Below are 27,645 nucleotides of genomic sequence, written 5' to 3' on the forward strand. Positions count from 1 at the left end.
GTGGTGGATGAGAGCATTGCCCACCAGCTCCCAGAACACAGACTATCCCCAGCGTTTCTCAAGCTTTGTCTTTGTTTATGCATTCCTTGCAAGTCAACACTGAACAAAAAGTGCAGCAAGAAAGTTTTCTCAAAATAGGGATTTCAAGGATTTGCATGTATTTATTGTAAGCTTAGTTCCTAGTGTTGCCATATCATAGGTGGTTGAGCCTGTAAGGGTGAAACTTCATGTGATTTCACCGGAAGGCTGTCTTTTGGAAGGAATCAATGAAGTTGTTATCTGATAGGCAGTTTACAGGAGATAGTTTGCTTATGAAATCAAGATTGGTCCATCCTTTCTCTTTCTACGTCCATGGCCTATCTTGTGATCTCTTGCTCTTTCAGGTACTTTATTGTGTTACCACCTGCCTTTAGGCACTGGCCAGGTGAAAATGAAGGAGCTTTTCCACCAAGACAAGCCAAATATTTTGTCTTTTAGCACCTAAACCTGAGGCTTTACAAATCTGTATTACCCAGTTCTTGGAATTTACCCCTAACAGTAGAAAATTAGCCAGCAGGAGGACATTCAGTTCAGATTAGAATAAATTTGGTAATTTAAGTTTTTTCCTGAACAGCTCTCAATGTGCAGTCTATGAACAATGGGATGTCATATAGACACACCTCTCAGATCCTTCTAACTCTTCTCTGTCTTACAGTATGAGACATTTCATACACAAATAATTCCTGTAGAAGTAATGTCTTCAGTGAATTTTAAACACCAAAGCTTCACATTATCCCCCTATGTCGTTGTCAACCAATGAAAAGTTAGTTAAATGCATTAAATTAATTGTACTCTAACTTTGATGCCTACAGCACACTAAATGACAGTTGTATTAGAAATCAAGAAAATGCTGAGCTATGCAAAAGCAGCAGATGCTGAAGAGCACTGGTATTGGAACTGCAGTTTGATGCATCCTTCTCCAATTACCTGAATTATCTAGGGAAAACAACATGAGCTCACTTGACATAGTTCTCAAAAGTCAATTGATATGGAGTGTGGGCATTATTGGTGGGTATACATTACTGAAGAATCAAATTCATACTTTCTGTAAGCTAAAGCTCTTGATACTGCAATGATGAGAGTAAAACCATCTATTCAATAACAGGCACTTTACTACATATGTATAGAAATGAAAAACAAAAACAAAGAAAATCTAGTACTTGTGTCAGTTATGTTGAAATACCATAAAGTAAGAATAAGATCTCTTGTAGAAAAGGAAGTGTGCTATTTATTCTATAAACCTTCCTCAGTCCCTTTGTGAGATTCAAACATGTACATTTTCAACTGCCTCGGGTCTTTTGGATTGATCACGTGGTCTCTTATTTTAGGCTGCAATGATCTTTCTAATTTTAACCTTCTGTGCAGTCTATTTTACTCCACTGGTGAACAGTAGAAATTAAGGCCAGATACCATTCTACTTTTATAACAAAACATTCCTATTAGACTGTTACAGATTGTTTCAACTTTTTTTATTAGATATTTTCTTGCTTCAACCATTTTTAAAATCACTCATGTATTATCCTGCAATAGTCCAGGATATGTAGTCAAGTTATCTAACTGAATTTACCTTCTACAAAATTGCTTCAGCTTACACTTTAGTTTATGCTTTGAACATTTGTTTGACATATCAGAACTAACCATTGTATTTACATCTAACAAAATTTAAGGATCACTATGGAACATATTATTAACCATATTTATTATAACATAAAAAATGAAAGAGATAGCTTCGGTTATTAGTTTTGAATGTCCTTTACATAGAAAGGGAAATAGTCTATCAAGATTTTCCCTTTGCATAAGTGATACGTTTGTTCCATTTGTTGTAATTTTCTGCTTGTAAGTTAGTATATTGTTACTACATCTCATTTGTTTCCTCAAATTTTGCTTATTTAATGGCCATTGGTTGCAATAGAATCTTAATGCACTTTGCTGCTTTGCTCTGGAGCTCACAAAAGATGGAATTTATCAGACCACAGACAAATTGATACAAAGTCCATATCACTAAAACCATCTTGGAAGTAGATGTATGAATCCTACCATTATGTATACTTTATTGGTCTGATTGTGTGTCATTTAGATGTTCAGCCTTTAGAGCACACTTAAAATGTACAAAATAATTGTATCATTGCCTTTTGTCTTCTAACTATGCATTTCAATGGCTGATCAAAGTCTAGTATTACTTACTAGAAGCTGAACTCCAAGATGTATACAAATTAACATTATACCTCATGCAAGCTTTCCCCAACATGACCGAACATTTGAAAGAATTTTTCTGAAAGCAGTGGTCACATGGGTTCAGAATATTGTAAAATACTCAAGGGGATATTAGTTTGATGGAATACAAATTAAAGTTATAATCATGAATTTATCCACAGCACATGTCTTGCAGACCAATAAAAGTCTTCTAGCAGTATTAAAAGGGTTTCAGGAGTCCAAGGACGAAGCAGTTAACACAGCGAAAAAGTCCACCATGCACCAAGTTCCTTGTTAACCTAATTCTGGAACTTTTCAACCTGATTTGAATTAGGGGGTTACAATGATTAGAAATAGATATACAGCTGCTATTTAATATGTTGCATCAATTTTGTTATTTGGATTTCCCAACAGTTTAGTAATGGTTCCCTGCGTACACAGTCAAATCTTGCAGTAAGCTGATTAGATACATTATAGCATCATCACAAGCTGAACTTTCTTACAATTTCCAGTTTGTAGGGAAATATTTTCATGTTTGGAATAAATAATTCATATTATAATATACTCTGAAATACAAGTTTTATGCCCATAAATTAGAAAATAATATATGAAACCCATTGTATACAATGTCTACAAAGATACTGGATATTCTGGGCTTGGAAGTGGCTCTGTATACTTTCAACTTGCTACAGGCTGTGGCCCTCAGAGCTATGAAGTACACAATTTCTCTACCACATGTCTACAGGCATCCATTCTGCCCTTAAGGTAAAGGGCTCAGTGTACCTTTTTAAACATTTCTCAAGCATAAGGAAGCGTCAGATTCACTGAGAGTCTTAATGTGCTCATTTGACTGAAATACACAAAAGACCTAACTCTTCATCTTCAAGAGCTTTTTAGATGAAAGCTGTTGATCCCTTAATTATACATCAGGGGTTTTTGTTCAATGTGATGCTATTACAGGACTTTAATCCAATTTGAAAGAATAGAACAAATCCTGGAGACTTTCCAAGAACTAAGTTAGTCTCTTCTATTCATTCTTTATCACTTTCCTTAGATTACACTGTGATGGCATTAATAGCATTGTGTTTCAACATCTCATAGACACAGAACAGAGGCATCAGAAAGTAGTAGGCAGTGCAACAACCAATCGACCCCACAGACCTATAAATGATACTACAAGACATGTCAACAGGGCTTTGATGGTGTCCTTAAGAGAAGAATTTTGAGATGGTGAGCCTCTTCTGGGCTGTCCAGATGAGCCTTCTATGTAAACATAGGTGTCCTTATAGGAAACTTAAACTTAATTTAGCATAGAATAAAGAGGCCAAGAGATGCATAAAAAACCACAAATACCATGCTGCTGGCTCTGGAGGGATAGAGGGAAGTTGTAAACCATGGACAGGAAAGAACACAGTTTCATATGCTAGAAATGACAGAAAAGGTATTACCTAAGACTTTTACATTTTGAAACAGACATGTAAATATCAAAAGTGGTCTCCTGAATTGTTATGAGATTACTTGACTCTTCTAAAATTATTGATGAAGTAGTACAAAATTTTTATTGCAAAATCTTGTTTATTGTGTTCCCTTTCCACTATTCCTGTCCACACTTTCTTCATTCCCCTGGACTAGAGACCGGCATATGATATAAACACAGCCAACTTCTGAGAAGTCAGTAAAAAAAGGTCTGGAATAAAAGGGTAGGAAGAAATGACGATATCTCTAGCTCTCATGTCTGGATTTAACAATGTATAGAAAATAAGCTTTTAGTTTGTGAATGGACTTATATCAATCAGATGCATTATCTTTCCTTATCCTTTATAAAGAGATGTTGTTAGAGTCAGACCACCTTTTATATTACTGAACTAACAGTTGAATATTAAACACCCTGTGTTATATAAGGTTGATACAAATCACTAAAATCAAGGGCTATGGAGTCTAATGCATCTGGTTTGAGCTCACCTTTGTCACTTAGCATCAATGAAAACTTGACAAGCAACTAAATTACATGAGCTCTCAGCATTCTGTTTCAAAGCCAAGTCTTAAGAGTACATGTAAAAGCATTTGCTCCTGAGCCTGGCAAATATGACTATTTGGCAGCTACTGATAATTTCTCTGTCACCATGAAGTTATTAAAAAGGCCACTTGCTTGTATCAGAGAGGCAGGAGTAAGTGTTTGAGATGTTTATGCTATGTAATTTAATTTTATTGTTACTTTGCTATTGGCTTTAACCCACATAATACTAAGTACAAGGCCAATTCTTGGCTCTTCTCTTCTTCCTCCCATTCTACTTTGCAGTTCATGCGGCTCTCTCTCTCTCTTTCAGATCCTTCTGCCTACTAGTCGTTAGCAGGGACCACCCAGTAAGAATGCTTCACAAACATCTAGAACATAAGAGAGAACAAGAAACCAAATAATCAATTTTATTCTTCCCAAACCAGGGCATGCTTCAATATATTGCATTTATTCTCTACTTCCATCTGCCGCCAAATATAAACGCCACAAAAGCCATCCAGCTTCCATTCAAGAAGTGCCATTTCAATTGGGAGTACCATCATATGGACTTCAGCTACACTTTATCTCCGTGTTTATTTATGCTTGGTTTAGTTTTGTCTTGCTAAAATATAAGTGGGTTTCTTTTGCTGTTTATCTTCTTAGGTCTGCTTTACCTGTGGGTTTTTGTTCTGGTGTTTTCTTTTGTTTGCTTGATTGGTTGTTTTTGTTGTTGTTTTAACTTGAGTATTGACATATAAAAGATTCCTTCTCCTGTATCTGAGCCTTTGTGATAGTTTGCACTGTGACCTCTGGCCATCATCTCCCTGCAATGTCATTCCTTTGTTATGTCATAATGAGACTCTTGCTCATTGACTTTCTCATGCATAGCATAAAGAAGAGGACAAAACTGTTCCAATTATGATTATTTCCTATGTTTTGTGATGTCTGTCACATCATATTAGTCAACATTGAAGTGGTTTTCTAAATATTGACAAAATATTTAAAGTTCTAGGTGAAACTTTATCAGTGAATATGCAACATAATAGTATCACTCATATAAGGCAAGTAGCCTAATTATGAAAACTAAAAAGTCAAAAAGTAAATTAAAGATTGTTTATTTTACAATCAGAAACCATAATCAGACTTTGAATAAAATTAAGAAGTCTTACTTTTTATCATATTTAAGAAGAATCTTAAATCACATTTAAGATGAATCTGAAAATTTATCAGTAAGAATATGACAATAAGAAAACAAAGAACTCAATTTCAAAGGAAGTACAAGACTGAGTGTATCTGGACATCATCAAAGATGACAAATACGTGACTAATAAGATATGAAAATGTGCTCAACATCGGTTGTAATTAGGGAAATGAAAATTCCACTTCGCACTTATTAAAATGACCTCAGTTCATATAAACCTGACAACACCAATTGCTAATCAGAGTGTGGACTATCAAACCTCATGCATTATCGTGCAGAATTCAAAATGATGCAGTCAGCTTGGAAGAGAATATGGCCATTTCATTAAAAGTTGAATGCAGATTACAGCAATGACTCTCAGAAGGACTTTTGCAGTGAACTTAGAAGTCTATTTCCACCCAAACCTGGGCATGCTAATATTATATGTATTTGCAGCTGTGGTCAGCACTGTCAAAACACTGAAATAGTCAAGGTTTGGTAAACAAAATTTGGAGAAACAAGCCTCGTTAATATACATTATTAGACATTATGAAATTATTCTAAAAGTGCTATTAGGACATTTAAAGCACATTAATATTAAGTATTCACCACTAAGATAAATCAATAAGTAAACAAATAGACAATAAAGCCAATTGTATGTAGTTGCAAATTATTAGAATCTAACTATGACATTCTAGGAATGTTGGAAAACCACATCATTCGTTTGTGTATAAGGGTAAGTCTCTTCTTGTACACTAATTGTTTTATTCTCAGATTCCTGAAGCACTTTTTCTCACTGCAGGAAAACTTTCTTCGGTCTGGCAAACATTTGCAGTTAGATGCATTCAGTCATATGCCCTTGGTTTTATTTCACAAAACTAATTTCCTTTAAAGCAATAAGTATGTCCCAAACACACCATCCAGAGTGACCACTGGCTTAAAACAAGTCACTGCAGACTGACGTCTTATAAAAGACTGAAGGTCACAGAAGGTCAAGGAAAGCTTATGAATAGCATAACGTTCATTCATTTTATGCATTGTGAAATTCTGCCTTTGAACAGAATCACTATTTCACTAGAGTGTGGGCTATAAATTGCATAACTAAAATTTTTTAAAAAAATAGTTAAAATTGGAAAATATTGTGTGAAGTATAAAATGCAGCAAAACTTAAAAAATAAAAACTGTGTTACAAAGTATAAACCAATTGTAATGAGAGGGTTCTGGAAAGCTGTTAATCTAAGTTATTTAGGATCTACATGAACTGAATAAAGTTGAACGGTGCTTAAGCAATGTGCTGTACCCAGTCAAGTCATGTATTGAACAATGTGTACACCAGATAATCCTGAATTGAGGATCTGTGTAGGTAAGGATGTAATTAAGAAAAAGGATGGAATGGGCTCCCATTCAAGTAATTGCTAAATTCTTGTAACAATGATAAAGTAAAATATGTAGTTGACTGTCAAGGGAGGAATGGTGCATTGTGAAAATTAATGCGGAGAACATTACATCAAAATGAATCAATCTAAAAAATTCATTAAGATACAAATTAGCTACACGATCCTACTTCTATTTAAAATTTAAGCTCATTTGGAGGAAATTTTGCAGTTTTGAGTATAAATTTAGCTCATGAAAATATCAAATAAGTATAGGAAAGACACATGCAAAAGCTGACGCAAATAGTGTAGAGAATAAGGAGAGGAAAGGATTGAGAACCAGAAATTATCACATGAATAACATTTTTTTTCTTAACCTAAAAGGTGATCATTTAATTTTCTATGTATAGTGTGGGTAAAATGTTGCATTTACGCACACACCAAAAAGAAACTGATAAACAAAATTCAATAAAACAAACCATTTTAAGAGTAGTTAGCCATTTTAAGATTTTGCTATTCAAGTAGAATTGGATAAATCAAATTTTGATGCTGCCTTAGAGTTAAGGACTAGAATATTTTCTATAATTCTTCTATGTGAAATCATCATATTTCAACCCATATTTAAATCTCGAGTGTGGCCCCCAAAAGTGTTCAGTTTTCTTTGCCATTTGAATCCCAGAGGGAACATTCTATACATGTTGATGTAGAGGATTTTTGCATGGTAACTGTTTTTTCACCTAAACCTGCTTGTAAATATGAGAATTATTACAGATTAAACTCTCAGTTGCATGTGGATATCATGCAAGATGAATCTGTTTAAATATTAAGTTTACCTCAGGCAAAATGATACTTCCCAGATCGGATTTTTAAACTAAAACTGATGTGTCTTCATAAATGAATGCAAGGAGTTTGTGGGTGTGAGCCAAGTTGTTAATGTAGGAGAATTGCCAATTCCAAATGCATGGTAATGCAGTACAGAACTCAGTGTGTGGATCTCCATTTTCATAGATTCAATGCAGCTCTGACTCATTTCAGGGCAAGCTTTGTTTTCAAGGTATACTCCATTTATTTGAAATTATAAATCAAATTGATGACAAACATTATCAGCGACCTTATAGTGTATCTGTATCATGGTTAACTGATGACCACTTGGAGAAGACAGGACAGAGGAGGCCATTTGATATAATGAAGATGGATGGCTTCTGCCTTTGTGGAGGGAAGCCCAAGTGCCATCAATTTAACTACCGACAGTTCATTTCAGGCAGATTCAGACAAAATAAGAACGAAAGAACAAGGAAAGAATCTGCATTTCCACAAAGATCAGAATACTGAGATTGGAAATGTCAGCGAGCGAAATATGTATGCTAACTACATGTAAGTGAGGCACAAAGACAGCATGAGCTATATTTTCCTCTCATTCAAATAGACTGCCTGCTCTTTAAAAATCCTAACTGTTATATTTCAATGATATTTGTGATTCTTATAAGAAAAATATGGAAAAAGTAACAACATTATCTCCAAGGAAAACTATCCAAAATCAGAAATAGAACATTATTCATACCATTGTATCTTTCTACTCTCAGTTCTCAATATTTTTGTTCTCTTCTTTGAGTGTGTGTGTGTGTGTGTGTGTGTGTGTGTGTGTGTGATGCATGGGGCCAAGGTCTTACTATATAATCCATGTTGACCTTGTACAACTCTATAGCTTAAGATGGTCTTTCTACTTCAAAATGCTGAGTGCTTGGATTAGGAGCATGAGACCTCATGTCTATCTATATACCTGTATTGTAAATAGCATATTTTTTTCAGCTTTCTATTAACTATGCATGATTATTACTCTTTTGCTTTTCTTTAATTTTTTATAATTTAATACTTTATTTCATTTTCAATCCACAAGTTTAAAATTTGTATTTTCTAGCTTTTTGATATTTATTCTTCTGTTTCCCATGAAGAATTAATGAACTATAAGCCTTTTACACCTTCTTTAAGGCAGTAGCATTAGCAGATCCACTTAGTGCGATGTTAGTTTCTAGTGCATACCTATTACTTTTCTGTATTCTTAGGATCATCAATTTTATTGCTCTGTAAAAGGGATTTTTAAAACTATATTATTATATATCATTCTAATTTATATTAACTTAATATTTTATTAAAGGATGATACATTAACGGTAACTTCTCTGAGATTATGCATTATACACAAAAGTCCTTATCGCAACCTGCTTTGAATAGAGCTTATTTTTCTTCATTGAAAAGTTTTATCGATGATGCTTCCCCTCCCACAAATCACTACAGATCTTCCCAACTCCCTACCTATCCAAATTCCAACCCCATCCACTCTCTCTCAAGAAAAGAAAAAATTTCCAAACAAAACTCAAACCGAACAGACCATAACCAGTAAGAAAAAATGCCAAACAAACAAACAAAGCCCACCAAGAAAGAAAGAAGAAAGAAAGAAAGAAAGAAAGAAAGAAAGAAAGAAAGAAAGAAAGAAAGAAAGAAAGACAGACATAGGGCTCAGTTTATGTTGACCACATAGTCCTGAGCATAGGCTAGATCCCCTGGAGCACCCCGTTGAATAAAACAGATCTTCCTTTTCCTGACAGTTATAATTACAAATGACTTCTTGGCTAGGGAAGGGGCTTTGAGCTTATTTCACTTTTCAGTGCTGAGTTTTTGTATGGCTTGAACTTGTGCAGGTTTTGTGCATGTAGTCACAGTCTCTGTGAACTCATGTGTTTGTACATTCTCTTGTTCCTGGAAGACAATATGTAAGTGAACTCATCTGCCACTGGTTCTTAGAATCTTTTTTCATCATAGATCCCTGAGCCATTTGGGGAAGGGTTTGATAAAGTCACTCATTTAGTCCCAAGTTCTCCAATGGATCTCAATCTCCATACATTTTCCAGTTTGGGCTCTTCTTCTCACTTATCATCTACTACTAAGAGAAGTTCCCCTGATGAGGCTTAAGTGATGTTCTGATTTATGGGTATAGTGATATTTCATTATGAATTACTTCATTGTTATTTTTCTTTAGCATAAAAATGATAATAGATTTCCCCCTAGGCCCATGATCTACCTTGCTTCAGATTCTGGGCCATATCAGAAGTGTCAGGTATGGGTTTCATCTCATGAATTGGACCTTAAATCCCATCAAAAAGTGGTGGCTTTTCCTCCTAGTGTCTGTGCCTATACTGGATCAGCATATCTTTCAGGAAAGTCGCCATTATATGTTACAGGATTTGTAGTTGGGTGATAGAAATCATTATCTTTATCCTCCAGCTGCATGCAGAATGCCTTCTAGCACCATGAATGCTAGTCAGGAGGAGGGAAACTTCTAGATGAGCTGTTTCTCCATGTTAGACCATCTAAGTCAGTATCATTCACAGTTTTGCTGCCATCCTGTTTGAGAGAGAAGTCAATAGCACTGAAAGAGCTTGGGTGTTTGGAGTTTCATGGAGCCTTTTTGGCCAGAGACTAAATAATATTTAACCTATTCCTGCCACTGGAGGTTTTCCTTATGGTATAAACTATCTAGTTTGGCCATTATCTCCTGCATTATATGATTAGTTCATTGAAGTACCTTTCATATATATTTATTTTAGGAAGATTTTATACTTGTGGAGTTTCATGTAGATTTTCAACGGTCTGTTAGTGTTGTTCTTTTCTTATGCTGTTTTTCTATTCTTCTCCACATTTAATCCTTTACTTCTCCACAATACTCTATTCTATTTCCCATTTCTTCCCCTCCTCACTGACCCCTTACTAGTTACTTAAACTCTGTGCTTATTTGGATTATAGTACATATACCAAAAGTTACAAAGCTAATACCCACCTATAAATATCAACACATAATAGAAAACATGTAATGCCTTTAGAGATCTGCATTTGCTCACTCATGGGAAACGCTTCCAGTTCCATCCATTTACCTACAAATTTCATTGTTTTTAAGAGCTGACTAATATTCTATTATTTTCAACATCCATTGATCAGTTGATGGATATTTGGGTTGTTTCCAATTTTAGGCTATTATGAATAATTTAGAAATAAACATGTATGAGCAAGTATCTCTGTACTAAGGGGTAGAGTTTTGTAAGCAGATGCCTAACAGTGGTCTAGCTGAATCTGGATGTAGATCAGCTCATAACTTCCTGAGTGCTGCCTGTAGAAGAATTAAAATAGATCCAAATCTACCACCTTACACAGAACTCAACTTCAAATGGATCAAAGCCTAAACATTAGAAAAAGTACCCTGAATCCAACAATAGAAGAAAAAGTGGGGAATTGATCTAATCTTATTGAAACAGAAAAAGACACTCTAAAGATGACCAAAGCATCATAGGTTGGTTAAATGGATGTTTGTTTGTGATGTTCAATGTGCACTATTTTTTGAACAGTTACTCCATTTGTTCATTGTATTACAACTAAAATGCTTAGCACTGAAAATAAAGCCAGTTATTTTCAATTGGACATAGAAACACAGTTAATCCTATTACAAGAAAATGTAATCCTCCAAGCCAAAGTTGTCAGAACTAGGGCAAGATTTTTTCCTATTAAAATAGAATAGGCAAAAAAAGAAAAAATCACTAAAACAAAATACTATCCAGGCATGGTGATACACACCAAAACTCCAGCACCCTGATGGCTAGGGCAGAAATACCATGAGCTCAAAATACCAATTTTTTAAAAAAGAATTAAGATAAAACTAAGACAATTTTATAAATATCGCAAGTTTAGGAAGTAGACTAATTTTCACACTACATCACTGTTTCTACCATGTAACAATGATTGGACTTGGGCAAATTTTAAAATTTTTGATTGCTTTCTTTCATTTTATCTTTTTGCCCATTTTTCTTTTTTACTCTACGTTTGCTCTTATCTTTCTCCTTCTCTTCCCTCTCTCATTCTTTCTCTTCCCTCTACATGTCTCTGCCCTTCTTTTCACCCTTCTTGTTTACTTTCATTCATTTGTCTCCTTTTCCTTCCTACCCCTGTCTGCTTTTACAATGCAAAATTGATTTGTTTTCCTAGGAAAGTGAAAAACAAAACAAAACAAAACAATAAAACACTCTTCATGCAACTGGAAACAATGAATTTTAAATCACTGGCATTCAAGCCTCCCACCATGTGAAGATGTTTTCTAGTCCCAGGTGTATGTAGTTCACTTGCCAGGTTCTCTGTCAGGCTTAGACAAGCTTTCTGCCTCCTGTGTCTACCCTGATGCGTGCTTCTGATAAGAAATTTCCCATTCCAAGTGCTCAGCATTTCTCTTCTGCTTAATCAGGAGTTTCAACAAGTCTTACCAAATTGTTGTTACAGTCTCAGAGGCTGAGGTATTTCCCATCTTCCAGGACTTTTGTTAATAAAAATTTCTGTCTTCAGAGCACATACACATCAGAACTGTATTATATGTCCCTACTTGTCTACTTGAAGACTCTGGATGCCTGGAATTCATATCCTATTTTCTTTCTGTTATATTTTAAGATTCGTCTCATCTGGGAAGACTTGACTTCATCATGGTCCTAAGGCATTCCTGTCCTTTCATTTAATACCACCCTCCCTATCTCTTTCTTTCTACTCCATTTTTCCTCACTCCTTAAAAATCTTGCTGTTGTCTGGTGAACCTTAAACACATTGGGTCATGCTGTCTGAGCAAAGCTCTGTTCTCAATATTTTTGTACCTGATCCTGGAAAATAAATAAATGTAGCATCAAGTTGCACAGTAGACAGAAAAAAAAATCATAAAGATCAAAATACAGAAGTTGATTGATTTTGGACTTTAGAAACTATTTTCAATTCACATTTCATTTAAATTCATTATATATATATATATATATATATATATATATAGTCATTAATGATTGGAAGGGTGCAAATGTCATTTTAAAATAAGAAAATTATTTTTTATGACTAGAGTTTGAAAGCATATGTTTTCATAGACACTTCTGAATGAAAATCACTTCCTTGCCTTTGGCTATTTTTTTTTTTTTCATTCCCAGTTTTCCTTAACCTGCTTAAGAAACTTGGCGAATATCAAGAGTCAAATATTTGGATTCAGTTAGAACCCTTTCTCACCCATACCCAGAACTTAGGAAACTTTTTATTCTCATTGTATTTTCAAATAACCTTTTCCTTAACTTCAAGGATCTCCAATAAGACAGCAAAAACCATTTGAGACTGTATAGAAAAATAATTAAAAGTATTGAATTCTTCAGCCTGTCTGTTTTAAAAATGCAACATATATTTTTATAAAACGTATAAAAGACGATTTTTTAAGCAAGTGGTTGGCATCTGAAAGAGACAATGGAAAAAAAAAATTTAAAAGCAGACACTCTGAATAAAAGCCCATCCAGAAGCAAAGCACTAAGTGTCCAGACTATGTCCATGTCAGTGTCTTCCTGTAACCTAAAGCGGTTGAAGTGAGCAGATTGTGCACATACAGAGAGACATACATACATACACACACACACACACACACACACACCAACACACACACCCAACCCCCCCACAAATGCAGAATAATTTTAATGTCCACAACTTAAGCCTCTGTAACCTAAAGAAATGAAGCCTTATCACTTCTTAGCTACCAAATATACATGTTTTAGTCATATTCTCTGACATTTTTAATAACATAATTTATATGGTTTACTAGGATAATTTATGAGGTTTATTACCAAACAAAGATGACATGTATTATTATAGCCACTTTACAATGTGCATTGTTTTAAATGTTAATTATTACTAATTTACTGAAACTTAAAAATAATCCTCAAATAATACCTATTATTCAAGAGCTGGATGTCTGCTGAGTACTATGGCTTCTAAATTAGAGAATGGAAATATATTTATCATTACAGAAAGTTGTGATTGTTAGTTTATTTTCTATTCATATGTTCAAGACAGACAACTCCCTTGGATTCTTAAATCATCCCTTTTACAGATCAATTTTTATATATTTTCCTAAAATTTATTTATACTTCATGGTGTATTATTTTCTGTGACTGCTGGAAATATTAATCAAACCCTAACTAAGACAGCAATGATCCAGCAAAAAGTAGTTCTTGAGACCATTTCTTTTTTTTTTTAAACAGAATCTACTCCATGGCGTCACCTGATGCAAACTCCTACAACCTATCCTGGGAGAGCTGTTTCAGTTTGCCATTATGTTCATATTTGCCCAAAATGACAGCAGAGAAGGAAGAGGAGGAGGGGGAGGAGGAGCAGAAGCAGGAAGAAGGGAAGTAGGGGAAGAAGGAGAAAAAGAAGGAGGAGAAGAGGGAGGAGAAGAAGGAGGAGAAGGAAGAGAAGGAGGGGAAGGAGGGGAAGAAGAGGAAGAAGAGGAAGAAGGAGAAGTAGGGGAAGAAGAAGAAGGAGGGGGAGGAGGAGGAGAGAAGCGGGGAGGAGGAGGGGAAGGAGGAGGAGAAGAGAAAGAAGAAGAGAAAGAAGAAGAGGAAGAAGAAGAGAAAGAAGAAGAAGAAGAAGAAGGAGAAGGGGGAGGGGAAAAAAAGGGGAAAGGGGGAAGGGGAAAGGGGGAAGGGGAAGGGGAAAAGGAAGGGGGAAGGGGAAGGGGAAAAGGAAGGGGGAAGGAGAAATCTGTTTTACTGAACTATGTAAATCAGAAATAGCACACATTACTTCCTGTTTGGACAGGAACTGCTCCTACACCTACTTATAAGGTCACCCCTGAAGAGAATCCTCAACTTTGTGTGTACTATAGTTTTTTTTTTTTTTTTTTTTTTTTTTTTTTTTTTTTGGTTTTTCCAGTCACGGTTTCTCTATATAGCCCTGGCTATCCTTAAACTCACTTTTTAGGCCAGGCTGGTATAGTGCTGTCTTGCACTAACTACCACAGGCATGATAATTCACAAAGAACAGAAGTTTTTAAGCTGGTGGTCCTACATGTTAGGGAGTCCAAAACATCTACTTAGTATCTGGTCCAGGATGTTTTGCTGAATTATATCATGGTAGTAGACATCCTACAGAGAGACAGATCTTTTAAAACTACTAGTATCACTCCACACCTGACTGCCATGGCCTCATTTAATCTTAATTAGCGTCTCAAGATCTTGTTTCTATCTGTATTTTAGGGATTAAATCTCCAACTTAAATTTTAAATTAAAATTTTAAACTTTAAATTTAAAACTTCGATTTTAGAAGACTACACTTGAACCACAGTAGTATCTCTAAGACTAAAATCTCTAGTCCTTCAGTAAGTGGGAAAATTTAATACTGGCAAATGCTAATTCATTGCAAACTCATCTGTGTACATACAGTGAATGGTCTCTTATGCTTATAATTATTTTTCTGTTAATCTCTACTTACAGCTCTTTGATTGAAGAAGATGCAAAGTTATGACTGCAAAAACTCAAAACAATAAATATTTATTATGCCAAACATTGTAAGAGAATAAATATTATTAGTTCTCATTTTCAAAACCTTACCAGCAAAGACTTTTTCCTTAAATTTAAAGAGATATTCGCTTTTATTTAGTGCAGAATTCAAAACATTAATTTAAAATGTTCTTAAGTCAGATTAGGTGGTTTATTTCTGATGAGCAGTTATATATACATCATGCTTTCTATTCACCCATGTCTTAAAACTTAATATATGAAACAGAAATTTACTCCTATTTGAACCTTAGAACAGAATTCTATAATTAACAGGTTTTTTTTTTTTTGTAGAGGAAGCATATTACAATATACATGAATTGAAATCACTTTATTAATTAAATAATTACTTAAATAATAAAATAGGACATTTTATTTTAAAACTATTCTGTTTACTAAACTAAAATATAAATAAAATTAAATTACATGTAATTTTATTATTATTTAGTTAATAATTAGTATAAATATTAAATTGAGAACTTTAATTTAACTTCTTATTGCTGTAAGATGGATTATTACTTTATGTTTTGGAAGATAGATAAAATAGATCTTCATAAAAAGTAGGACAGGACATAATTCTCTAATCTGAAAGCAGACCTTTCATTTTGATGGCCCTGAGTTCATGATTTACAAGAGGTTTGGCACCATAACCAACTTGGAATAACAAGGTCAGGCTGTCTGTTCAAACAATGACACCCTACTAATAGAGACAGAGGGAATAGTGAGTCATCTTCAAAAACTTATTATTCCACTTGGAAATGCTCATGATTTAAGCACTGAAATGCCATAATTGTATGGCACAGGAGTAACACTTCTAAACACTATGTGTCTTTCAAAAGCAAACTCTCAAGTGATGCTTTTAAGCCATTACTACTTGAGTAATCAGTCTCCTTGACATTACATGTGTGAAGTATTTTTGGATCAAACATTTCCTTACATTGGCAATTCCATTGTGCACATCTTTACCTGTTTTTACACCTTCAAAATATTTCCTAGTTTGTCAGTCCCTCTCAACAAAGCTTTTGTTTCCTGTGCACAAGCCCACAATTCCAAGTTTCTGCATCCTAAAATTTTTGACTATGATCACAGGACCATCCTTAGCTTGAATATGACATACATGTTTTAGAAATAGGGCATGACAAGAAACATGGGAGCAAATTAGAAACAGTGAAATAGAGTTTTCTCTAGAAATACTAAGCTGCATATAATTATGATATTAAACATTATTATCCTAAAAATCAGTCTTTTAAAACTGACCTCAACAATTATATAATTCCAACATTTAAATTCATAAGAAAGCTTTTCTAGTTTGTTTGTTTTTTATTCTGAAATGTATGTAGTTATTTCAGCTATTAGCAAAACCAGTGGTACCAGAATAATGCAACATAAAATATGTTTCTCTGGTCTTCCATAGCACCCAGATATTAATTGTCAAAATAAAATTTATACAGAATAAAGTTGTGTACCTGCTTTCCATTAAAGTTTCCCATTTATTTTTAGAATGGGAAAAGATGATGTCACAGTGTGTTGAGTTTGTCAATATGATGAGTAACTTGAGATAAAACCTGCTTTGTTTCACCATTTGGGGGTTTTCAGTCCATGAGAAGTTGATTCCTTAGCTCTGACCCCACGAGGGAGGCAGAACACCATGAGAGGGGCATATGAGAAAGTCAAGAGGAAACATGAAAGGGAATGAGGCCACAGCCCTGCAATCACTCTCTGGGCTCTTTGTAAAATGACTATTAGTCTTGTCATCTTGACTGATTTGGGGGATGCTGCAAACTAGTGACATTCCATGCTCAATGACTCTGTGTGGGTATGTGAAAAGATGATTGACATGTAGGAGAATAACTGAAGGGGAATGTTGGTGATACTCTCCATTATGTTACAGCCTGGATGGAAGGAGTTGGAAAAATAGGAGACCAGTGGATTTAAACAAGCTACATGGTTCCCAAATAAGTATGTCTACATTGCTCCCACTGGACACTCAATGCAAGCTGTCAGCCATTGTTATCATTTCCCATGGACACTGAGTCCCAATTGTCTGCCCTTGCTGGCATTGCTCATGGGCACTCAGTGCCAGCTTCTTCAGAATTTCAATGTCACCTCAAAAAGCAGACTTTCAGAGAGCTAAGTAGACTTCAGAAACACATTGGCTACTGAGGTTTTTAAGACTGAGAAGACACTGGCTTCTTTTTCCTTCCCATGTACAAGTAGCCATTATTGAACTACCCAGATATTTACTGTGACTGTTAATAGAATAAATATCCTCTTATAATAAATGTCATATAATATTATAATCATATCACTTCTGTTGCTCTAGAGAACTCTGACAAAGCAAACCTAAAGATCTTTCACTGCAGATTTTATCTCCTACTATATTATCACACTAGGTCTGAGCCCTTAACACATGAAACATGGAGGACCTTAAAGATGCATTTATATTAGCTACTCAGTAGTAAATATCTTTGTTATATTATAGTTACCAATTTTCATATTATGCAATGACGAGGTAAACTGTTTAATGTTTTATGTGCTCTGGACCTCTGATCTTTTTATAACTTATCAGATCATGCTATTGGAGAAATCATACATTGTTCTATTAAATAAAGTTATAGTGGTCTGTTATTTTTAAGTAATTTGAATGCTTTTTGTTTACTTTTTATATTTCAATTCTCAGACATATTTCCCTGAACTCAAGTTTATTTTTTTAAGCACACAAAGACACAGGATACATTTATGCACATCTTCATTACTGTATCATGCTCTTAAATGACTTCCTTACTTGCCTCCAAACCATGATTAAATTTCTGCTACATTCTTGACACAATCATTTAACCAACTTCCCAGCACAAACAGGATAAGACAAACATAAAACTGTCATTAGCTCAGTATTGCTGTCAAACTAAAGATGAAGCACTGAACGCGACACTCAAGGCTCCACACCATCAACTGATCATCTGCATGTTCAATCAACCAGAGCTTCAAACATAAGCTGATGATACCTTGGCCTATTCCTTATCCCCATATATGACAGAAAATGACAAGGTGAGTTAGATTCATATAAAAATAATAATTAATAGCATGGTATGTCTTCAGAGTAAGGTGAATGGCCATGAAAATTCAAAATATTAAGAATTCTTTGTCATCTCTAAGAACCTAAAATTTTATCCTCTATGCTTTGCAAAAGCATTAATAATTTTGGATTGATGTTTTAAAAACCTGTCCTTGAAAACATGTGGATAAGTGATGAAAGAGAAGGAGACAGGGAGACAGAGACACATACACAGAGGAGCATAGACATAGAGACACAGAAAGAAGATAAGACAGTTAATTCACCTGCATGTCAAAATGAGAGCTGATACTGAACCAAGATAAGAAAATGGCCTTAGAGACAAATTTTTTAAAGGATAATGTCTATTTTGTATTTCACTTTTGAACTCTGACCACTTAAAAATTTTTTTCATATTCTCATAATTTATTTCAAATTACATTTTAAATGAAAAAATGTACTTAGTATAAAATATGACAAAATGTAGATTATAAACACATCTAGTTTATTCACTTAACATAAGAACACTGCTGTAACCAATCAGAGAGTAAAGTAGTCATGACCCATTTGTCTACTTCAAGACTCCCTTCAGTAGAGCTCAACTGCTTTCCCAATGTGAATACCCAGAATAAAATGACTTAATTCTTTTGTTTTTCTGGTTTTCCTGCCTTAGTTCATGTTCTCTTGCAGTAAAATAACACCATGATCAAGGTAACTTCTAGAAAAAGAAAGCATTTGATTTAGATTTGCTTACAGTTTCACAAGTTTAGTCCACCATCCTCATGGCAGGAAGTATGGCAGAGATATAGCAGCATGCAGGCAGACATGATATCTGAAGATTCTATACTTGTCTTCAAAGGTGGCAGATAAAGAGAGAGCCTCTGGGCCTGCCTCAGGCTATGAAAACCCCAAAGCCCATCCCAGTGATGCACTTCTTCCAACAAGGCCGTACCCAGTCCAACAAGGCCAGCCCTCTTAATCTCTTCAAATAGTGCTTGCTACTCTCTAAGTATTCCATTTAGTATGTGAGCCTTATTCATTCTTGTTCTAATTCAAATCACCATAAAAGATAAATATTAAAGCTAAAATGATCCCTACTTAATAAACATGAAGATGCTTCATTTTTTTTTAATGAATTGTATATGTTGTATCAGGAATGACTGTTGAATTCACTTTGCTTTCTCAGTCATAATATAAGGAGTTTTCGCTTGCTTGCTTGCTTTCCTTTATTTTGTTTTGTTGCAAGTCATCTTGCAATAAACTTGTATATTTCTGAATATTCCAAGAACTGTATAATGTGTGCTCTAAAGTAATGTTGATTGGTTAGTTATAGTAGCCAATATTCTCTTGTATTGAAATCCAATTCGGAATGTAAAGAAGAGTGTCTGTCCTGCAAAGCTTTGCAAGGTCAAAGTATTTTGCTGTCTACGATGTCATTGCCTGCTCTTTCTGTGTGCACAGAGAAAAGAACTATAGCTATGAATGACATGAGTTTAGAAGAATGAACTCGCTGTAAAAGGAGATTTCTATATCAAATTCTAGCAGCTCACAGTATCAACCAGACTAAAGTCAGGAGTGGCCATTCATTACTGATTCAGCTTCATGGGAGGTTCACTGGCATTTAATTTGTTTTTATATTCTTATTCTTATTCTTCTTTTTTTTTTTTTTACTCTTTTTTTAAAGTTGGATATTTTCTTTATTTACAGTTCAAATGCTATCCCCTTTCCAGGTCCCCACCCTGAGAAAACCCCTATCCCATCCATCAGCTAACATGGTAACATGCATATTAAACATTGCATTCACTGTAGTGCTCAATACATGTAATATGTATTCTAGGATATATATTATAAGCTGTTCCCTGTAGGTTTGCATATGCTGGGACTTAACACAAGATGAAATACTCCATCTACATGTTTTTAGAACTCATCCCTTTCATTAACTGACATACTATAATTTTAATTGGCTCTTCAAATTTGGTATCTAATTCTGAATTAACCAGCTTTGTCCTCCAAACATAGCATGGCATTTATTTTTCTGAACAAGCTAAATGTGAAACAAATATTCTTGCACTTTCTTTTAGGTCATTTATTGCTCAAATAGAAAAATATAGTGTTTAATGAATTTATCTCTAAGTGTCTTAACTTTGCCTGCATCTTTTCATTGATATTTTCCAGATAACATTATTGGTTTCAGTGTTTGTAGTGAGGTAGCCATAGTTGGCCACTTAGCTAAGACCCAAAGCACAGGGACCCTATTGTTCTGGGATCTGAGTGGACATAGCACAGTTGTTTAGAAAACAGGTGCTACACCCCATGAAGTAGTAACTGCCAGAAAGGCACTGGAGCTCCTGAAGCAGCGGGAAGCCAAGAGCACTTTTGAGCTCTGCGGTTTTTGGTTGAGCCATTCTTTCTCTGGCAGCTGGACTAGTTTTTGGATTAATTATGTGCTCTGAATCTATTCTCCTCTGGAGTCCAGAGTACACATGAGACAGGAATGACCCAGTATGTAAAACATGAGAGAGTGCAGTGCAAAAGCACAGCTGGTAGCTGGGATGAGGGAAACATGGCTCAGGTATTGGAACATGTCCAGTGTCAGGAGATGCAAGGCTCAGCAATGACCACTTTCCCTAGAAGAAAAGCTGTGTGTGTAACTGAATGCTTTCCTTGGATTTTCTTTGCCTTGATGGATGTTACTTACTTCTTTGAACAAGATTCTAGTACTATTTATGGCATGTGAGACTGTTAACCTAGTGGTTCCTACTGCATGCTGATGTCAATGGTTTGACTTTCTTTATAACCACTTCCTGATCTCTTGGGTAGGTATGCTGAAATCACAGCAGTTCTTTCTATTGTGATTTTTCCCTCCAATGTGAATGTGGAATGATAAAGGCAAATATTTTCCTTTTTTCTGTAGCAGTAAATTCATTACACCTCTATTTAACTACTTACTCCCCACACACAGTAAGTTCAATAGTGTAGGAACTAAGATGAATCCTGAAATGCTCATTTGAGGATTTCAAAGTTATGGGTTCATTCAGAATCTTGAATTCTGACTCATGCTTACAATTATAAAACACATTAATTTTGACTTTCAATTTTAAGTCTGAATTTGAATATATTAATATGAACATTTTGTCATAGGAAGCAAGCAAGGTCTTATCAACTTATTTCACTGTATTCATCTATTATCTAAATGAACTGTCACATTTTAATGTATAGCACTAAAAATATAAAATTAGAGATCTGACATCCACATCTTACCACACCATGCATCAATCTAATGAGTCCATTAGTACAAAACACCTAGTGATCATTACCTCAATTTGTGTATGCAATATATTTTAAAGTTGTCACAGAACATTCAGGCTTAATGTCATGATATTTAGAAATGGCCATTTTCTGGAAGCAATGTTGCCATATAGTGCCTCATTAAACTGTGAGCCATATTTGAGAGTATTTTAATTAAAATATTTTTAGACATTAAGGGACGTTCAGAATCCTTTATTTTCAATATACTTTTGTTCTTTGGTTAAACACTGTAAAATAGTTTTACTTAGTAAGATATTTTATTGTCAAAAATAGGCATAGTTATCAGCATTATTGAAAACTGAAACACGTTCCTCAAGATTAATATAAATTAATTGCTAAGCAATTTTAGCCCATTATTTTTGATGACATGTCACTAAGCTCTGAATACGGAATATGGATTATGTCCAAGTCGCAGATCTCATGACTCTGGGAATGAAATACACATCCTAGGATGAGTCCACCACAGATATGAGGCATTCGAATCATGGAATTTCTCCAGACAGTACAAAACTCAGAGGATGTCTTATAGGAAACACTTACACTGCATGATGATGATGTTTCCTGTGCTTACTGTGGGTATGTTTATGATAACACAGAGAGGAATCTCACCCACCCACAGCTTGGATGGAGGCCTCTCTTCATGCATAATCCTCACCTTGTTTTCAGAAACTCAAGCTCCTTAAAGGTCTTCCGGTCTTTCAGCTTGCAGATCAAGGCACATTCGGAATAGTACATCTCATCTCTGTACATAGCATAGAGCTCAGCCTCCAGTGAAGGTATTCAGCCCAAGCATTACTGAGTATTTCTCAGAAAATCATTTGGAAGATTTAAATCTTTCTGTAATAGCCAACAAATATAGAACTCATGATTTGACTACAAGTAATGACTCACTGAATAGTTCATACTGTAAGATAATATGATTCCAAATGTTTGAAATTTAAGAATCTTTAAAAATACAAAATCTTGCTTCCGGGAAAGCAAATAAGCAGAACCTTTGATGTGTCCATGAAGGATAAAACACTTTGATTCTTTTCCTACCAAACAATCTATCTGCCAAAGAATATTTCCTGCAGAAGGTTGAACAGGGTCTTGAGGAGTCAGCCACACATTCTTTTTTACTTTACTATAGGGACACAGAACAATGTAAACCCAATAAACTTCACTATCATACATATTTCTTATGAATTTCCTCTACCCTGGCGTTTCCTACAGCCATTCAGCCCCTACAAACTTCACAAGTTTCTATCCACACCATATAATTAAAGACTTACTCTAAGCAATCTTATCCTCTTATAATCTACAGGACATCACCAAATTTTTTTTGTTGTTTTTTTTTTCCTCTTTTTATTTCCAAATTCACTAACAAAAAGGTACATTAAATCCCTTTAAAAGGACAAGCTTATGGTTAAAAAATTACAAGCTCCAGTTAAAAAATACAGCGAGAGCCTACATCATATGAACCGACCAATAGACCCATTCCAGAGGAAGGTGGGAGAGGAAAATACACACAGGTCAGAAGTGTGATTGTTTTTTTCTTCTTCTTCTGCAAAGCAGTAACAATATTAAGCACTTTCTCTACATACTTTTTCTGCACATTGTAGCAATCCCCTTTAAACCCCAAATACAAATTTCTATACATTTTGTTTTCAAAATAAAAATTCAACACCCAAGGCAGAAAAAAATTTACTGAAACTCCGACTTTACAGGTTACTGTGACAGAGCAGAATTTATAGACCCACCATTTCAAACTTACTGTAACGGTTTCAAGGAAAAGAAAAAGGACTCTTTTTTTCTTCTTAACCTATCAGCAATTCTGTGGAAGTCAAATGTCAGATAAATGAAACGAGTTAGTATATGATCCTTCTGAGTTTCATTTGCACCCAGGAGCAGACCCTTCACACCTCAATCCCACACAGAGAAAGCTTAGCTCGGAGGAGTGCTGACACACCCAGGTTCACAAACAGAACTTGACCTCTAGGAGTTTGAGTTTTGACACACCCAGCCTCACAGACTCACAGGAGGGACAGGATCCAGTCTGAGATCACAAGGCCAGCTAACACTAGAGATAAACAGATGGCTACATTCAAATGCAAGAACATAAGCAACAGAAACAAAAGCTACTTGGCATTATCAGGAACCACTAAGAAAGAAAAAAAAAAACAGAAAAAGAACAGAAAGAAGGAAGAAAAACCTTCTCCAATTAAGATACAAAAACAAAAAACAAAAAACAAAAACAAAACAAAACAAAATCCAAAAATCAATTCTCCCACCATAGCAAGCACTGGACACCTCCAACACATCTAAAAAGCAAGATTCTGATCTAAAATCCCTTCTCATGATAATAATACAGACGTTATAAACTCCCTTAAGAAATCCAGGTAAACATGTAGAAGCCCTAAAAGAGGAAACACAAAATTTCCTTAGAGAAATACAGGAAAACACAATCAAACAGGTGAACAAAACCATCCAGGAGCTAAAAATGGAGAAAAAATAAAATAAAGAAATCACCAAGGGAGACCTAGAGATAGAAAACTTAGGATAAAAGCAAAAGTCATTAATGCAAGCATCACCAACAGAATACAAGAGATAGAAGAGATAATCTGAGGTGCAGAAGATACCATGGAAAACACTGAAACAACAGTCAAAGAAAGTGAAAAAAGAAAAAAGCTCCTAACACTATAATAGGTATAGAAGAGAGCAAAAATTCCTAACTCAAAGGACCAGTAAACGTTTTGAAAAAAAATTATAGAAGAAAACTTCCCTAACCTAAAGAAATATTCTTATAAACATACAAGAAGCCAACAGAACACCAAATAGATTGGACAAAAATAAATAAATTCCTCCTGTCACATAATAATCAAAATAACAAATCCACAGAGCAAAGACGGAATCTTAAAAGCGGTAAGGGAAAATGTCAAGTAACATATAAAGACAGAACTATCAGAATTATACTAGACTTCTCAACAGAGACTCTAAAAGCTAGAAGATCCTGAGCAGGTGTCATACAGACCCTAGGAGAACAAAATGCCAGCCCAGCCTACTGTAACCAGCAAAACTCTCAATTAGCATAGGTGGAGAAATCAAGATATTCAATCACAAAACCAAATCTAAACAATATCTTTTTACAAACCCAGGCCTAAGAAGGATAACAGGTGGAAAACTCCAGTTCAAGGAACAAAACTACACCCAAGAAAAAGCAAGAAATTAATGTTCTCAAAAAAACCCTATAAATATTGAGCTTCAAATCTATTAGTGTTTTTTCTGGGAACAGGACTATAGCCTTTATTTAGGCTACAAATTAGTGTTGGTTTGTTAGTTTAATAAAATTGAAATAATTTATTAATCCATTACTAGTTCTATTTTATAAGGCTAATTTCACTTTCTATAAAGAAACACTACTATGATCCTTTGTACAAATTGTTAAGTGCTGGCCTTTGAATTCTAGTGTATACATATGTATTTAAGTCTGTCACATCAAATTAGCTTTACATTCTCAGTAATCCAGCTAGGAAATTTGAAGGAAAATTACAGTCCATGTCTGGCTTGAACTCTAGAGAATTACACCTTTTTACTCAGATGATGAATAGAAGATACCATAGTTATAAAACATTAGACAACTAGTAATCAGATTAAAAATAACATGTTGCTAGAATTTGCTTATGGACCCTGTGGTGGTGTCACACACCTTTAATTCCAGACTTTGGAAACAGAGACTGGCGAATCTCTGAATTTTATGCCAACTTGTTTTACAGAGTGAGTTCCAGGACAGCCAGGGCTACACAGTGAAACACTGTCTCTAAAGAAAAACAAGTAAACAAACATCAAAAGAAAACAAAATCAAAACCAGACAAACAAAAAAAAAAATCTTTAGGTTCAGTGGGTACCTTAGGTATTGGATAAAACTTATTTGAGTGCCACAGTTATTTGAGATTACTCAAAAAATATTCAATTTTCATCATAAAATTACCCACCATTTTGCTTTCAAATGTGTCTCTTCCTGTCTGTTATCATTTGACTTATTGATCTAATTCCATTACAAGGTAAATATTAGTTATAGTTTAGAAATTACCTATTAATCTCCAGAATGTAGCTATTCCTTGTAGATACACTATAAATTTAACCTTGATGTACTTTTGAGTCATCATTATCATAGCTTAATTAGTCCTTATCTAGACTTTAGAAAAATCAATGAGCATTTTTCCAAGATTTCCCCAGTTATATATACACAATATTCTAAAAAAAAAAAAATCACTGTCCTAAAGAAGAATTGATTCTCAGTCTATCAGAGCTAAATGTTTTAATTCACTAGAAATGATTTTTACATAGATGAAATTAGACATCCATAGAGTAGGTCCCGGCTGATCTAAAGCTAAGATAACCAGACTTAACATGTGGCTCTTAAAGATCTTGTAGGAATGTGTAAACTGAGGCCTTTTAACTTGTCCTGAACAAAATTATCACTTCTCCCATGTTTCACCCCACTGATACTTTCATGCACACAATAAAAGTTCTTTTCTGTATTTTCTGAGTAATGGGTACCATTTATAGTATTCCAAGCATCCTGCTAATTTCACGATTTTACCCTTCTCTGTGTTTGCAAGAGTTACTGCATTAATCCTATTCTGTGCCCTTTCCTCTGGATATAGATGTTCCAACTAGTTAGATTCCAAGTGCTCTTTGCTAATTTTGGAACTTTTAAGACTGTGACAGTCTGAATCAGGACTAGCAAAATACCTACCAGGACAAGTTCAGAGCCCTTTCTGCCTTGAATAATAAAAAAACAGAAGTCATTTTGCAACAGTGTATAAAAACTGCAGAAGTCTGAGAGAAACAGAAGACAGATAACAGGAAATGGAGAATTTGTATTTGCTGATAGTAATTGAGTCCCCCATTGTAGTCTAAGATTACTGCATGCTTCTTACAAAATCCAGAATCTCTCACTGTGTGGGTAAATTGGGTTGGTTTTCTCAAACTTCTTCAAATTATATTTCCTAAGAATCCTACTAAAAGACTTTAAAACAGTAAGCCTTATGAATACAAAACTCTTTGCTGTGTGTTCTGTGCTCTATCGATAATAACTAGCACAGTTCTTGATGTTTGCTAGGCACATAAAGAATTAATAATCAACTTATTGAATGAATAATACTTATATCTGCCTTATTCTTTCTTAATAGTTTTACATATACATGAGAGTGTGATTTAATTCTAAAAATTATTTTTACATTATGTCATAAATTTTTCATCATATGCTTGCTTCTAAACATCTTCAACACCATTGCTGTGTGAATTGGCTGATTGTGTCAACTTATCTATCACATTCTTCTCTGGCTCCTGGGCCACTGTTTCCTTTGGGAAATTCATTTTGTCTAGCAGTACTCTCTTCACTCTGCTGCACAGATGTTCCATGCCTAGGATGTTTAAAATATCTGTTCCATACTGAAGAGAGGAATATTTTTCAGACATATATACATCCTGAACAGTTTCAAGATATTTTTGAAATTTTTTCTGTAGGAATTATGAAAATTAAGAGAAAAACTTTCAGATGTTATACAGGGAACAAGATGATTAATCAGAGTATAGATATTTACCTCTAAGCCTGAGACCAGAGTTTGATAATCTGGTCCCATGTAGTAGAAAAAGAGAACCCACTTTATTTTTCCTCTATCCTCCACACACTCAACCTAAGATATGTGCTCAAAACATAAGCATGAACCCACACTAACTAATTAACTAATGAATGAAATTTTAAAAAGTTAAGCTCTAACACATGGATTCCTTCAGTTAAAAAACAAAACGAAACTGTGTAATTAGAAGGCTAACAGTAATGATACTAGTTGAAGTGTGACTGAAGCCATAATGCATTCATTTCTTCTTAACCCTCAACATAGTTTGCATAGAGCTTTATTCTTTGAAACACTTCTGCAGTATCTATACACACACACACACACATACATACATAAATACACACACACTGCAGGGAGCACCATCTTGGCTCCCGGGCTCCGCCCGAACTTAGTCTGCACAGGTGAGAGTGAGGACCACAGAGGCAGACAGCTTCTGGGACAGGTGGGAGCCACAGAGCCGCTGAGGCAGCACCCTTTTGGGGCCACAGACATC

Source organism: Mus caroli, chromosome 5 (assembly GCF_900094665.2).
Source record: "Mus caroli chromosome 5, CAROLI_EIJ_v1.1, whole genome shotgun sequence".
Taxonomy (NCBI): domain Eukaryota; kingdom Metazoa; phylum Chordata; class Mammalia; order Rodentia; family Muridae; genus Mus; species Mus caroli.